This window comes from Pistacia vera, unplaced genomic scaffold (assembly GCF_008641045.1).
Source record: "Pistacia vera cultivar Batoury unplaced genomic scaffold, PisVer_v2 Contig6, whole genome shotgun sequence".
Taxonomy (NCBI): Eukaryota; Viridiplantae; Streptophyta; class Magnoliopsida; order Sapindales; family Anacardiaceae; genus Pistacia; species Pistacia vera.
The window spans coordinates 583,357-596,545 of NW_022196445.1; the positions used below are offsets into that span (position 1 = coordinate 583,357).

General features: G+C 36.7%; 1 pseudogene; it reads right to left on the bottom strand.

Annotated features, from left to right (window-relative positions):
• Positions 1–7,497: 7,497 nt before the first annotated feature.
• Positions 7,498–12,879, bottom strand: LOC116110229 (annotated as a pseudogene).
• Between the last annotated feature and the right edge of the window lie 310 nt (positions 12,880–13,189).

The following is a 13,189-nucleotide window of genomic DNA, read 5'->3' on the forward strand; positions in this document are numbered from 1 at the left end:
TTTTGAGCTAAAAAGGGTTGAAACTTAGTAAACCCTTCATTCATTCTTCTTCCACCGCCATTCTCTCTCACCATTTCCTCCCAATTCTTCTTTCAATCTTTCAAGGATTTTGAGAGTTTTTTAGTTGGATCTTGGTAGAGAATAAATCTAAGGCATCACAAGTTGTAGAGAGAAATCAAGCTACCAAAGGAAAGGAGAAGTATTAGAGAAGCTATTTCCTCACAAGTTAAGTAAATCCCAATCCAAGTTGAGATTTGAGAATTCTCTCGAGTAGAGATTTAGTAGAAATGATGTATGCATGTTAGTTAGTGAGAAATTGAGTAGAGATATATGTCTATTTGTTGAGAAAATAAGTTGAGAATGAGTAGTTATGTTGTGATGAGTTGAGATGAAGTTGGATGAGATTGAGTATATATTTTGAGAGTGTTCCTCTATGATTGGGGTTATGCCCATGGAAGGAGTTTATTCCCATTTTTGGATGGTTAAAAAGAGAAATAGAGTTGTAGTTAGAGAAGAGTTGTTAGATGCACATGAGTTGTTTGATGAAATGCCTAAGACAAGCATGAGAAGAGTTATGAGCCTTACTTATTGCAACATTGCATATTGGCATTTCCTAAGTGCATTAATGAGCATGAATCATCCATATGCATTAATTGTGCATTTGAGAAGTAGCTTGAGAAAGAGTAGAGAACTTTGTGACTCACCTACTCTAAGCATTAAGCTACACTATGAATTTAGTTTGAGAAAGAGTAGAGAACTGTGTGAATACACTACTCTAAGAGTAGAGAGAATGAGAAGAGCACTAAGAACGGGTTGGTGCTTTATGATCTCCACCCGATAGGTATCAGAACGGGTTGGTGCTTTGTGATCGCCACCCGATAGGTATGAAAATGGGTTGGTGCTTTGTGATCTCCACCCAAAAGTTGTGAAAAATGGGTTGGTGCTTTGTGATCTCCACCCGAAAGTTGTGAAAAGTGGGTTGGTGCTTTGTGATCTCCACCTGAAAGTCACGAAATCACGAAGAGTGGGATGGTGCTATGTGAACTCCACCCAGCCGTGCCTCCAGTAAGATGAGGCCGTGACATACAGCAGTAGTTAAGTAGAGAGAGCTGTGAGAAAGATGAGTACTGTAAGGAAAGAATTAGAGAGAGAGTTACGGGGACAGTCGAGTAGAGGATTTACTTACTGAGCATTATTTCATACTCACCCCGTTGTTTTCTTTGTGTTTGCAGGATCTAGGTGAGAACGTGGTTGGATGGGCGTCGGGAAGCGAAGAGTGATAGCTACACTGTCCACTGTTTTAACACCTTTTTGTAAATGATACTCTGTTTTGTATAAATAATGTTTATATGTAATAAAAGAAAACTTTGGGCCAATTTACTTTTGCTACTATACATATATTCTACTTGATATATTTTTACAAGTATCTTCGTGTAAAGCAGTCATTACAGATATGGTGTGCTGTCATCGGCAACCAAGATTAAAAACCTTCATAACCTAACTACTGAACTGTAAATAGGGTAAGCAAGGGTCGATCCCACGAAGAGTGTCTAGCCGAATTTTCGATGATGTGAATAGGGCTGGGGGGTTTTGAGTAAAACAGAAAACAATCTTAGCCAAAAACAAAAACAAAAACAATTCAATTCGAAATCAATTAATATAACAAAACTTGGTCTCCGTCAACATCCACCATCGGAATCTTACAACTGATCATTGATGCAAAAGTAAATCAATTCTTACTTTGAATATTCACCGTTGGAACTATTTTCCTATCTCTCCTTAATTGTAATTAATTAGGAAACAAGCAATCTTAATCAATCTTACCATTAAACAACTCTAGACAAGCGCTAAAGATTTAATCTAATGGCAGCCTTAAGAATTAGAGAGATCGATGAAGCTAAACAACACAAACTCAAGCGGTTGTATTTAATTTAGTTGAGTGTTCCTCTTAAGATTACTAATTCCTGACGTAGCAAATTAATAACCCTAATTACTTCACAAGTTAGAGGGATCAAACAATTACAGATTTGATATCTAACTTAGCAGTAGATTGTAACAAATAATAACCTAGTAGGCCTCCTAGCAATTAAGTGAAACAATCATGAAAATAAGCATAGAAGAACATCCAATACTCAAAACATAAAATTGAACACTGAAATAAAACGGATTAGATCTCACAGTTATTGATTTTGAGGCCTCCATTTCCTTCGACCAAGTTATAAAAATTAGCCTCTCATGGCCATCACGAAAATTCTAAAGGAAAAGTTATAGAGAAGACAAGAGAGAGGCGTTTTCTTCCAAACCTAATCTGATCTCCTTAAAAAAAATATCCAGTTCAAGTATTTGAATTCCACTAAATCTCCTAAAAGAAATATTCTAATATCCTAAAATAACATTAATCCTAATTTGATTCTAATTAATTGAAAATAAGATAAAGTCCTAAAATAAAATAGGAAAGTGGTGATTCTGAGCTGTAACTTGCGTGCCACATGTCTTCAAATCTTCCAATAAAAAACTGCCCAATTGATTTGCATGACAAGGCAAAATGTTCCAAAACGTCGGTAGTGCAGGTGTGTCAACTTGAAGCCCGATTACAACCTTGATACAGCGAGTAACTCTCCAAACTCAAAACATGAAAGTTGTAGATGTCTTGCTTATGGTTCCACAGAATTTTGAATCATCTCAATCAGAGCTCGGATGAGAGAGTTATGCCTAGATTATGAAACAATGTCGACATTGTCCGAATTCACTTAATTAGTTCCGTTTTGCAATTAACACCTCCATTTGCATCCTAAATCAAAATAGAATAATAATGAGTACATTTAGGCAACAAATACGTATAAAAGACTAAACATTAAGGGGGGTAAATATGACATTTTGCATTCCCATCAGGATACTTGAAACATGAAGAAACAAGTGTTGTTAGCTATCTCAGTGACAAGCAACCTATCCACGCTTGCCTCCAATTTAGGCATCTAGAAAGCTCGCATAAGAGCGACCTAAAGCTAAACCCAAAAACACGAGCGACCTACAACAAACCCATAAGCCAACCCTAACACATTCCGACGAGATTTTCCAGTAACTATTCCCCTAATAAATCTTAAAGTCTAACCCAACGAGTGAAACCCTGGTTTGAACCAGGCCACCACAATGACACCCCCACCAGCAAATAACTCAAACAAAGAAACTAGAAAAAACAAGTGTAGAGCACTTACTTGTATAGAAGTTCACCGGAAAGTCATCATGAAAAGGGTGGACAAGTGTTTGCTAATACAGATGAAAACGATAGCCAAAATGGTGAGCAGAAACAAATATTTAGCAAATGAGGATAACTAAGGGTGAAGAGCTCGTTTTATATTGTGAAGAAGGTAGCCAAAATGGCGAGAAACGATCTGGCCTGTCTATTTTTTGACAAATCTTGGCCCTCCATTCGTCGAGCTATCTAGGCTATTCAAAAGTGACACGTGTTGGTGATTTGTGAAGGGCGCTTAACCATCACTGCAAATAAACAAAATCATCAATGCACATCACTTCGACTTTGCGCATGCAAATGCATATCGTCGCCTCACCTCCTTGCATGGCCAACTATCACAATGCACACATGTGTTAGAGTAGATGCCCTAGAGCCAATCAATTGTTGTAGAATTGACTCTTTGTAATAATGTTCATTGATCAATAAAAATGAATTTTATTTTATATCGCGTAAATCATCATTATATGTATTGATATATGTCTTTAAAATAGTAGAACCGTGACGAGGGTATCAAGTGTTTCAAATCTTGATAGTGAGAACCCTATGAGCACATATGGCGGCCATTCTAGAAACGTCTGTAGCCTTAGTATTATTCTGAAGTAGGGGCACAGATAATACAGTAAGGCTATCATAGTGTTGAACAACCCTATCGAAAGGCAGTGACTGATCTCACTTGTCAAGATTGTTTGGTGACAACCTGGTGCAATACATGGGTGCTTGCTGTAGGCAAGTTCACTAGACTGACCCACTAGAGGATTCCATATGGATTGTAACCCTAGTGTCTATGGAACAAATCCTTTAACGAATGGTAGTGCATGTGATCCTTAGACTTGGGATCACCAGAGCGCCTTGTGCACCGATTGATGTAGTTTAACACTAGCCTAACATAGTTCTAATCAAAGCTATTAATATGGTAGTGATTGGTTGCACTAAGGAGTGTATCAAGACTATGGTGGATAGACAGAGCATTCATCACTCTTGGGTACGGGAGAAGTTATCTCACGACACAATTCAGTAAATGGCAATGACACTAAAACTGTTGCCACAGTGGGATTGAGTTGTTGCTCTATCTAGTTTATAATAAAGATCATTGGTCCAGTAACTGAATGCATAATATTGAGAGTAACCGAGGTTGACACTATTTCTATGTCTCAGTCTCGTTGAGATAACAGATGATGAAAGGATTGGATTGTACGGTAACCATATTAGTGACAGGTAGTTGTTTTGCTGAATCCGAATCTAGCGGGTGGGCATGATGCCTTGCTAGGGGCCAATCTTGGTCTGTGTGTAGTGAGATGATTAATTGGTGTTAATCGTGATACCACACAGTACCGGTATGATGAGGAGCCTACGGGTCACACACATAGAAGATAATTTAAGAACCAGTTTACAAGAAGGGCGTTTTCGTCTTTTTAGGTGAAAAGGTATTTTGGTAATTTCACAGTGCAATTAAATTTGCTGAGGTCGTAGCCTTTATTTAATTTGATATTAAAATTAAATAAGTGAGATTACGTTTAAATATGTGTTCGCATATATTTAAATAAATTATCATTATTGTTAAATGTTAATATTATATATATATATTAATTGAATTTAATTGACATAATGATAATTAAAATAAAAATATCTAAATGGGCATGTTTGGATACAAGGGGTGTTTGGGTTGGAGCCCAAAGCCCATTCTATGATGGAATAGGGCAAAGTGTGCATTATATAAGTGCAACACTTTGTGAATTAATTTAATTAATTCATTTTTCATTCACAAAGAAAAACTCCAGCCCTTTTTCTCCTCTTCTCATGCCAGTTTTATTTTTTGCTTGAAATCAAATTTTATTTGATTGTTTCTTGGTTCTTAAAGGCTAAAGAGGATCTAGCAAATCTCTCTCTAGTTCCTTGGGGTTATCTTCGTGTGGACTACATTGGTTCGATCATACTCTTGGGTCGGTAGCAAAAGAGGATCTAGCAAAGCCTCCAAACATGCGTATGATTTCTTAAACTCTAAACTGAAATTCTGTAGATTCTAAAATTATGTATAAACTGTAAATTTGTGCCCTGATCTTTGTTCTAAGGAACGATCTATGATATAAATATTTTTGTTTTCCGCTGCCATTTATGATCGTTTCCTAACAGCACGGCAAAAGTAACTACAAAAGGCGACCGCATTAAGTGCGTGGCATGACAGCTCAAAAATTACTCATTTACCCTCCATTTCAAAATTCGAATTTGATGTTGTGGCTTGAAAAATTCTAAGTCTTGGCGATGTCAGTTGAGGTAAAGGTTGCAAAACTAAGCTCGCCAACATTCGAACAACTTATGTGTGAGTTGAGTTGATAAAGGGTTCGAGCATAAGCGGCCAATCACAAGACTTCAATTTTCGAAACTCGACACAACCTCCAAACACTGAGGGCAGATGTTGTGTGTGATTTTGTCGGAAGCTCGAAAGTCCCATAAGCTCGCAGAACTGTAGTTCGACCCAGAATAAGCTCGACCCAACATAAGCTCGTCACAGTAAGCTCAACCCAACATAAGCTCATCATAGTGAGGTCGACCCAACATAAGCTCATCGCAACCAGTCTCTGCAGCTGTTCGATAGGTCATAGGATAAGCCTCATCCCTTAATATCTCGAAGGAGATATTATTTGAATATATAGCAGTGTGATCTTAGCGCACAAACACTAAAATCAAGGGATTGCATGTCAAGTCTGATATCGCAATCCCAGATTTATCTCACTTTCCTTTGCAAAGTTTACGTATAAATATCCCATAAAACAATGAGAAATGGGTTAGCAAATAATTCTAAGCAAAATATATATATTGTGTAGTTCTCAAAAGCAATAAGATAACAATAGACGTAAGCTTAAGTTTCAATTTGTCAAACAACTTTAAAAATCCATTTGTGTTCTTTATTTTATTGCTCATTCATTAATTATTCATTGCTGATTTTAATTAATCACTCACACATCCGTTATGATTCCATCAAGATCAATCGGATCCCTCAAGTTGGTGTGATTTTTCGTATCAACAAACATGTTTTGATTAAAACTTGAAATTATTTATCATTTAAAAATCGTGAAATCACAATCAAGTTGTTGAAGACTTGATAACTTGCTTGTAAATTTTTGTCTTGGTCATAATAATTGGTGAATTTACTCATTTCTCAGACAAAAGTTATCATCTTTCCCACCTTGGCATCACTGTTTTAAAACCCGGACCAGACCGACCGGTTGAACCGGTTGAACTGGGAGCCGGCACCAACATCGGTCCGAAAACCTTCTAAACCTGCTTTCAACAATTAACTCGAAATAAACTGGATTTGGACAGACGGAATAGTGACAAACTGTCGGTTCAACCGGACCGATGGCACAATCGGGTCACCAAAAATCCCTAAAAACAATTTCCCCTTTTCCAATTTCCAGTTATTCATCTTCAATTTTTATCATAATTTAAATGCCTATTAGCATATCACAACATTTTATAGTAATAGCCAATGTTTCAAAATTTAAATTCATGGATTGTTGGATGGAAAAGAATGATTACAACAAATACCAAACAATCCAATCAACAAATTGCAACCCAGTCAATATTTCCAAGAAAACCTTAGGTAAAGATGTCAAAAAGCCAACAAGATGCGTAGTTAGCCAACTAGCCATTGTAGATCGAAAAAAAAAAATTCAAGGGAGAGAAGAAACAAGACGGTAGAAGAAGAGAAAAAAGAAATGGAAAAAAGGAAATCCAACAGCCATGAAGCCTTCACCGTGGTGGATAGATCCAACAGCCACGAAGCCTTCACCGTGGCGGATAGATCCAGCAGCCACGAAGCCTTCACCGTGGCGGATAAATCCAGCAGCCACGAAGCCTACACCATGGCGAAGCAGCCACGAAATCTACATCGTGGCTGAGCAGCCACAAAGCCTACACCGTTGAGGTCCAAACGGTAACCATGGTAGATCGAAAAAAGATACAAAGGAGAGAAGAAAGGGAGACGGTAGAAGAAGAGAGAAAGAAATGGGAAAAATAAATAAAAGTAAAGAATTTAGGATTTTCTTTATAAGTTTTAAAAAGTCAATAATACCCTCTTTGAAATGACGTCGTTTTGGATTTTAGATGACATTATTATAATGACGTCACCGATCCAACCGGTTGGACTGATCAAACCGAGACTTGGGCCCTTGACTAGTTCAAGGCTCGGGTCGGGTTTCAAAACAATGTTTGGCATCAGTTAAAATGGATTTGGCTACACTAGTTCAGGTGACTTGTCATTTATTTGTCAAATGCATAAAATGGTCATCTTAATGAGGCTACTCAAGGCAAAATATGTTACCAACAGCCAACGTTGACAAAGAACAGGATACATGATTAACCACATAAAACACAATACCAAAAAAAATTAACAAAACACAACTTGATACATGGAAAACTGATTTATATTTCAAAAGCACCAACTCCAGCAAGAAAATGAGGAATGAATGCGGCCAGTTCTTCGTATATACTCTGCTTGCTGCTCTGTTTTTGCTGCTTGCTGGTTTCTCTTGGCCTCTGCCTCTACTCGCTTCTCTTCGGCCTTATGTCTTGCAGCTGCCATTTTGTTCATCAATCTATCATGGGCTCGCCCTCTCATCCTTTCAACCTCTACCTGCAATCCATGCCACAACATTCATACTCAATTATTCAATTACATGAGAGTTCACAAAAGGAATTACAAGTTTACAAAAGATGTTTCAAAGTTTATAATTTTTTATAGCAATTGAAGTTGGCTAAGGGAAGCCATCGCCTATTCTTAAAAACTCTTCAAGTACAATGAGCCTTAAGCAAGTACTCCAGTTCTCTTTTACTAATGACCCTATGTATGAAGACACATCACCCTTCTTCATATTATCATCCAAGGATCTAGAGGATAAGATAACATTAGTTAAACAAAAGTACCTTTTCTACCGACTGTGACACATCACCCTTCTTCATATTATCATCCAAGGATCTAGAGGGTAAGATAACATTAGTTAAACAAAAGTCCCTTTTCTACCAACTGTGAGATGCCTGATCCACAACTTAAGAAAGAAAAAAATAGGAATTAAAATTGCATTTTGAAGAGGATTCCAAGTGCAGAATTTTGCATGAGAATTTTGGAGTTCACTGAGGTATGAGTTCCAATAAGTTAAAATAATCTTCCAACAAAGCCGTAAAGAGCAAGCTCCAATGCCTCGTACATGTTAGATATCAATCTCATATAGATAGTGAATGGAGCCTAAGTTCAATTTATAAGTCTTGGGTCCACTCATCTAAGTGTGGGTGAAGAATACTTGCATGAAGCCAAAGTAAATTTGTCCGGGCTAAGCCCAAAGCAGACAACATCTACTTGGTTTGCCAAGCTCGTTACCAATGCTGTAGTGAAAAGATTTTCATTTACCTCACCTTAATGATATTATCATCATTCAGATTCATGTATGGACTACTGGACTAAAAAGAAAAAATAGTTAAAAGAAGGACTACAAATAGAAAAGAAAAGAAAAGAATTAACCCCATGATTACAAACTTGCATCAACAAGCTAGTGTTCTTCCCAGCAATATTCCTCACAATACTCTCTTTCCGTAAGAACCAAAAGATTGAGTTTGCAACATTAAAGGAAGCACAAAACCAAGAAAATGCTTCAAGGTGACGCTTAAATTTATGAGCCACAAAGAACTCTGTACTTTGCCCTCAGTTTGCTGACCAAGACTATTTCCTCCCTAAATTTTTTAATCGTGTTGTTGTCTGGTATGGTATTTGGTGCTTTTGGCATTCTATTCAGATTTGAGGAAATAAAATAATGAAAGTGATTGATAATGGTCTTGAGATGGAGAGGGTTTGGAGAGATATGGTAAGAGAGAAAGATTGAGTATTAGTTAAAATTTTATTAAAAAAAAAAAAAAAAAGGAAAAAATAGGGCTAGTAAACTGCTCAACGCATATTACAGTAGTACCCTGTTGCATAATCATTTTTTTTTTTTTTTTTCAATATCTACTTCCAGCCCTTGAATGCATCAAATCCAGATTTTGTTTAAACCCTGGAGCCCATAGTTGAGACCTCTGAATAAGTGACTAAATTCTAAAAGAAAAATAATAACTCTTTGGTGGAAGTACCTCATTGTGGAGTTTATATAAAATTTTAATATAAAGCTTACCAATGCAAAAGCGAAAAGTGCATATCAATTTCTAATAGATGATTGTATCAATCAACAAATCCATATATGGCCATGGAAATCTAAAACTTAACAGAATCCAAGACCTCTTTCTTACAAATGAATTTTTGTAATTTAAAGTGGATTAAAATCCAAGACCAATTATATAAACTTTTAGTCATGCACTAGAGTCAAATCTTTAAAACTTGAAACTGATGCATATAGATACAGTAAAAACTGCTCCCAAGAGGAAAATCAATAATATGCACACACACACAAATTAGATGGTATGCAAGTCAAATCGTTTCATCTAATTCACATCAGGGAAGTATCTACCGAGTCTAAATATGAGTTTTGGCAATTTGTATTGGCAACAGAAGCACATATGGTCCATCAGCACCAATATTGGTTCACATTACATGCAGAAGAATGTGAAACAAATTAAGTGCAGATTGGCAGTTATATAGCTTTAATGTCACACACACAATTATGCACAAACATGCACTAGAGTTTATATAAAATGTAACTATCATGCCAACTCAATGCACTAGCTTTACTGATGTTATTTCTTTTCATATATTATATTGCTTCAGGCTGTCTTTCTTAATTTATCTAGCTATTATTGTAAATGTATTAATAAAGTTTCCACAGCACTAAAAATCATTTGACTTAATGGGTATTTAATTATTCAAATATATCACAGCCACTGCTAGAAAGTATATCCATGTGAAACCTTTGATGCTCATGAACCTACAAACAGCATGCTCCTCATACCCTATAACTATTTCCATTTGTTAATAAGAAGTTTTTTCTGCATGCAAACATCAGATTTTTGTAGCTAATTGCTAACCCACCCCTACAATGGTGTTTGTGAGTATACAAAGCATGTGGCACCATGTATATGCATCAGCACAAGCACAAGCTCGTGTGTGCATGGAAAGAGAGAGAGAGAGAGAGAGAGATTCTACAAGCAATAATTTCTATAGTAATAAAGTACAAATAAAAGAATCATTAAACCTTCCTTGAGACATTAACATAAGAATTTGGTACAAATATGTATGGAGGCTGTACTAGAAGACAAAAGAATACAAGGTTTCTTTGGCTATTTATGATTATATTTTTATGTGACAGGAAGAAAATGAAAAAGAAGAAAAGTAATTTCAACAGTGAAACTCAATAGATACCTCAATTTTCCTCATCTCAGCTTCTGTTTTTGCTTTTTGGTGATTCTCCCATGCCTGAATTTTCATCTCTTCACGTTTGAACCTAAGTAATTACAGTCATGCCACCCATTTCAGTTAAAAGTAAGGGAATTAAAAACAACCAAACCCTAGTAGATAAATATTCCAAACAGGTTAATGAGTCCTAAAAAAGGTGACAAATCCAGCAACCTAATAAATTATGCAAGAATGTTATAGTGTTTGTCACTTGAAAGATCTGTTCTCTATAGACTGGTATATACAATGGGCTGATCTGATGTAACAACAACACTACTTATGTTTTAAGGTCCAAATGATATAATATTGCACTTTTACCCTGGCCAAATGTATCATATCTAGATCACATCACATTTTTAGAACCTATACCTCAGTTTCAAGATGTTTAGTCCAGAGCTGTGAAGCATAAAATTGAATACAAATAAAAATAGTTCAACAATCTCTAGCAGATTCAGTTGAGTCCCATGATCCTATTATTTAGAATTTGTCAAATCATACAGTCCATAACATTACAGATTTTCAAACTTTATTTATTCAATTTTAAGAAAAAAGAAACAAGCCCTAGAGTTGAATCACTTGAAATGTTCAGTGTGACAATGCCAGACGAAACATCAAGGATGAATTGAAGTTCCTAAAAGAATAAATAAGGCCTCGGTATAGGGCCTTAGAAAAATACCTGGCCATATATTTGGCTTTCTCTGTCCTCCCATGCAGCTGCACGTGCGTCGATGACACTTTGGTTCGTGTTCTACTGCTACATTTTTTAGTGAAGTAGATGCATCCTTATCTCCTCTTCTTTGCTGGCCCAGGCAGTAATGTTCATTTTACCAAGCTGAGTACAAGAACCATTATTCTCTCTAGTTTTATCTGTAGTCCTTCTCAGACAACTCGTTATTCAGATCCAAATGATCATTCAGAGGATTTGTAGGGGATGGAGGGTGCAGTTACCAGGAGTTGACGGCCTAGATGAGGTCGGGCTTCGCATCGGTGTAGTGGCTCTCACAGGAGTTCCAGTTCTGGAAGGTTCTGGCTAGCAATGGGGGTCATTCTGTTCCATATCTCTCATTGATACAGATCTAGCTGTTGAAGGAGGTGGAATAAAAGTAGTTGCACTCTGTATAGCTACAGATGAATCATGACGGCTATGATAACTACCAAAAAGAAAAAAATGCATTTATCAATTAATCATTGTTATTCATAAAATTGCTAATTTGGGTGACAACACAAGAAAATGCTTAAGCCAGCTTTACAGGACTCTCAGGACTTTTTTTTTTTTTTTTTTGGTTTTTAAGTTTGCATGAAAATTAGAACATCATCTAGCAGCACAGCCACTCATGCAAATAATAGGACTGGAAACCTATTACCAAACTTAGTAACAACCACCTCCGGTAGCATCCAAAAGAAAATTGGTTGTTCAAAAATTGATGAAAATTCAAGCAGAAACATTTCTGAATAAGGGCCATACTATCTTAAGATCTACCCCCAAGTCACAAAATCATACACTCTAGGGAAATAATTCAACCCAGAATATCTGCATCTATATGATCCTCATATTTTCCTTGGAAATTAAATACATGAAATAAATCACCAGATCATAAAAATAATTGATAATATCAAAGTGCAAGCAAGCAAATAGCACATCCTTACCAGCTGATTGTGCTACAGAATTTTCAATCTAAGCACAGGGTTGGCATATGAATGGGCTCAAAAGGAACCAACTTTTTCCGCTGATCAAGATGAAGATCAATCCGCTTTGTATGTGGCTCCCAAGTAGAGTTTGATCTGTTTGAACTTCAAGAAGAACTAGTGGGGGACTGACGGCTGATTCCACCCTTCCGGACTCCAGTGACCGGATTCTTGGCCTATTGGAATTAGGACTGACTATCACTTCGTTGCATCGTCCATTTCGACGGCGCCGGTTTTGAGAAAGGAGCAATCGGTAGTCTCTGTTGAGCATTTGATGACGTGGAACACTGAGGCTCAGGAACTACACTCACCACATCAACATCTTACAATATTCATAATCAGATTCAATCTCTTCCTCCTTTCTTTTCTTTTCTTCTCCACTCCCATTCAAGAGCATATTCTCAACTTTCCTGGCGATAATCCACCGCCAAACGCCGCATCCCTGTACACAACAAATCAAAATCACAATGTGTTTAATTGGAGATTAAGCGACACAGAAGACGAAGTGTAAATCAAATCAGTGGTAATGGTAAAATACCTGAGGCTTTGCGATTCTTTCGTAATCCATTCGATTTCAAACACACACAACTTTTACGTCTCTCACGAAGTCCAATTCAAAATTTTATGAAATTTCTCTGTTACATTTGCAGCTCTTAACCATCTCTTTCTCTGCTCCTCGCTCAGTAGTCAGCACTCGGCACTAGGCTTCACGGCTCAGTTCCCTGTAATGTACTCCTCCCCAATATATCGTATCTTTTAAAATAAATTTCAAAACTTACACTTTACAGTTTAACAATAGGGGTTAAAAAGACAACAATAGAAAATTACTACATCAGTAATCAGATAACTTTGCGTCCTTGTAGTTTCAATTTACTACT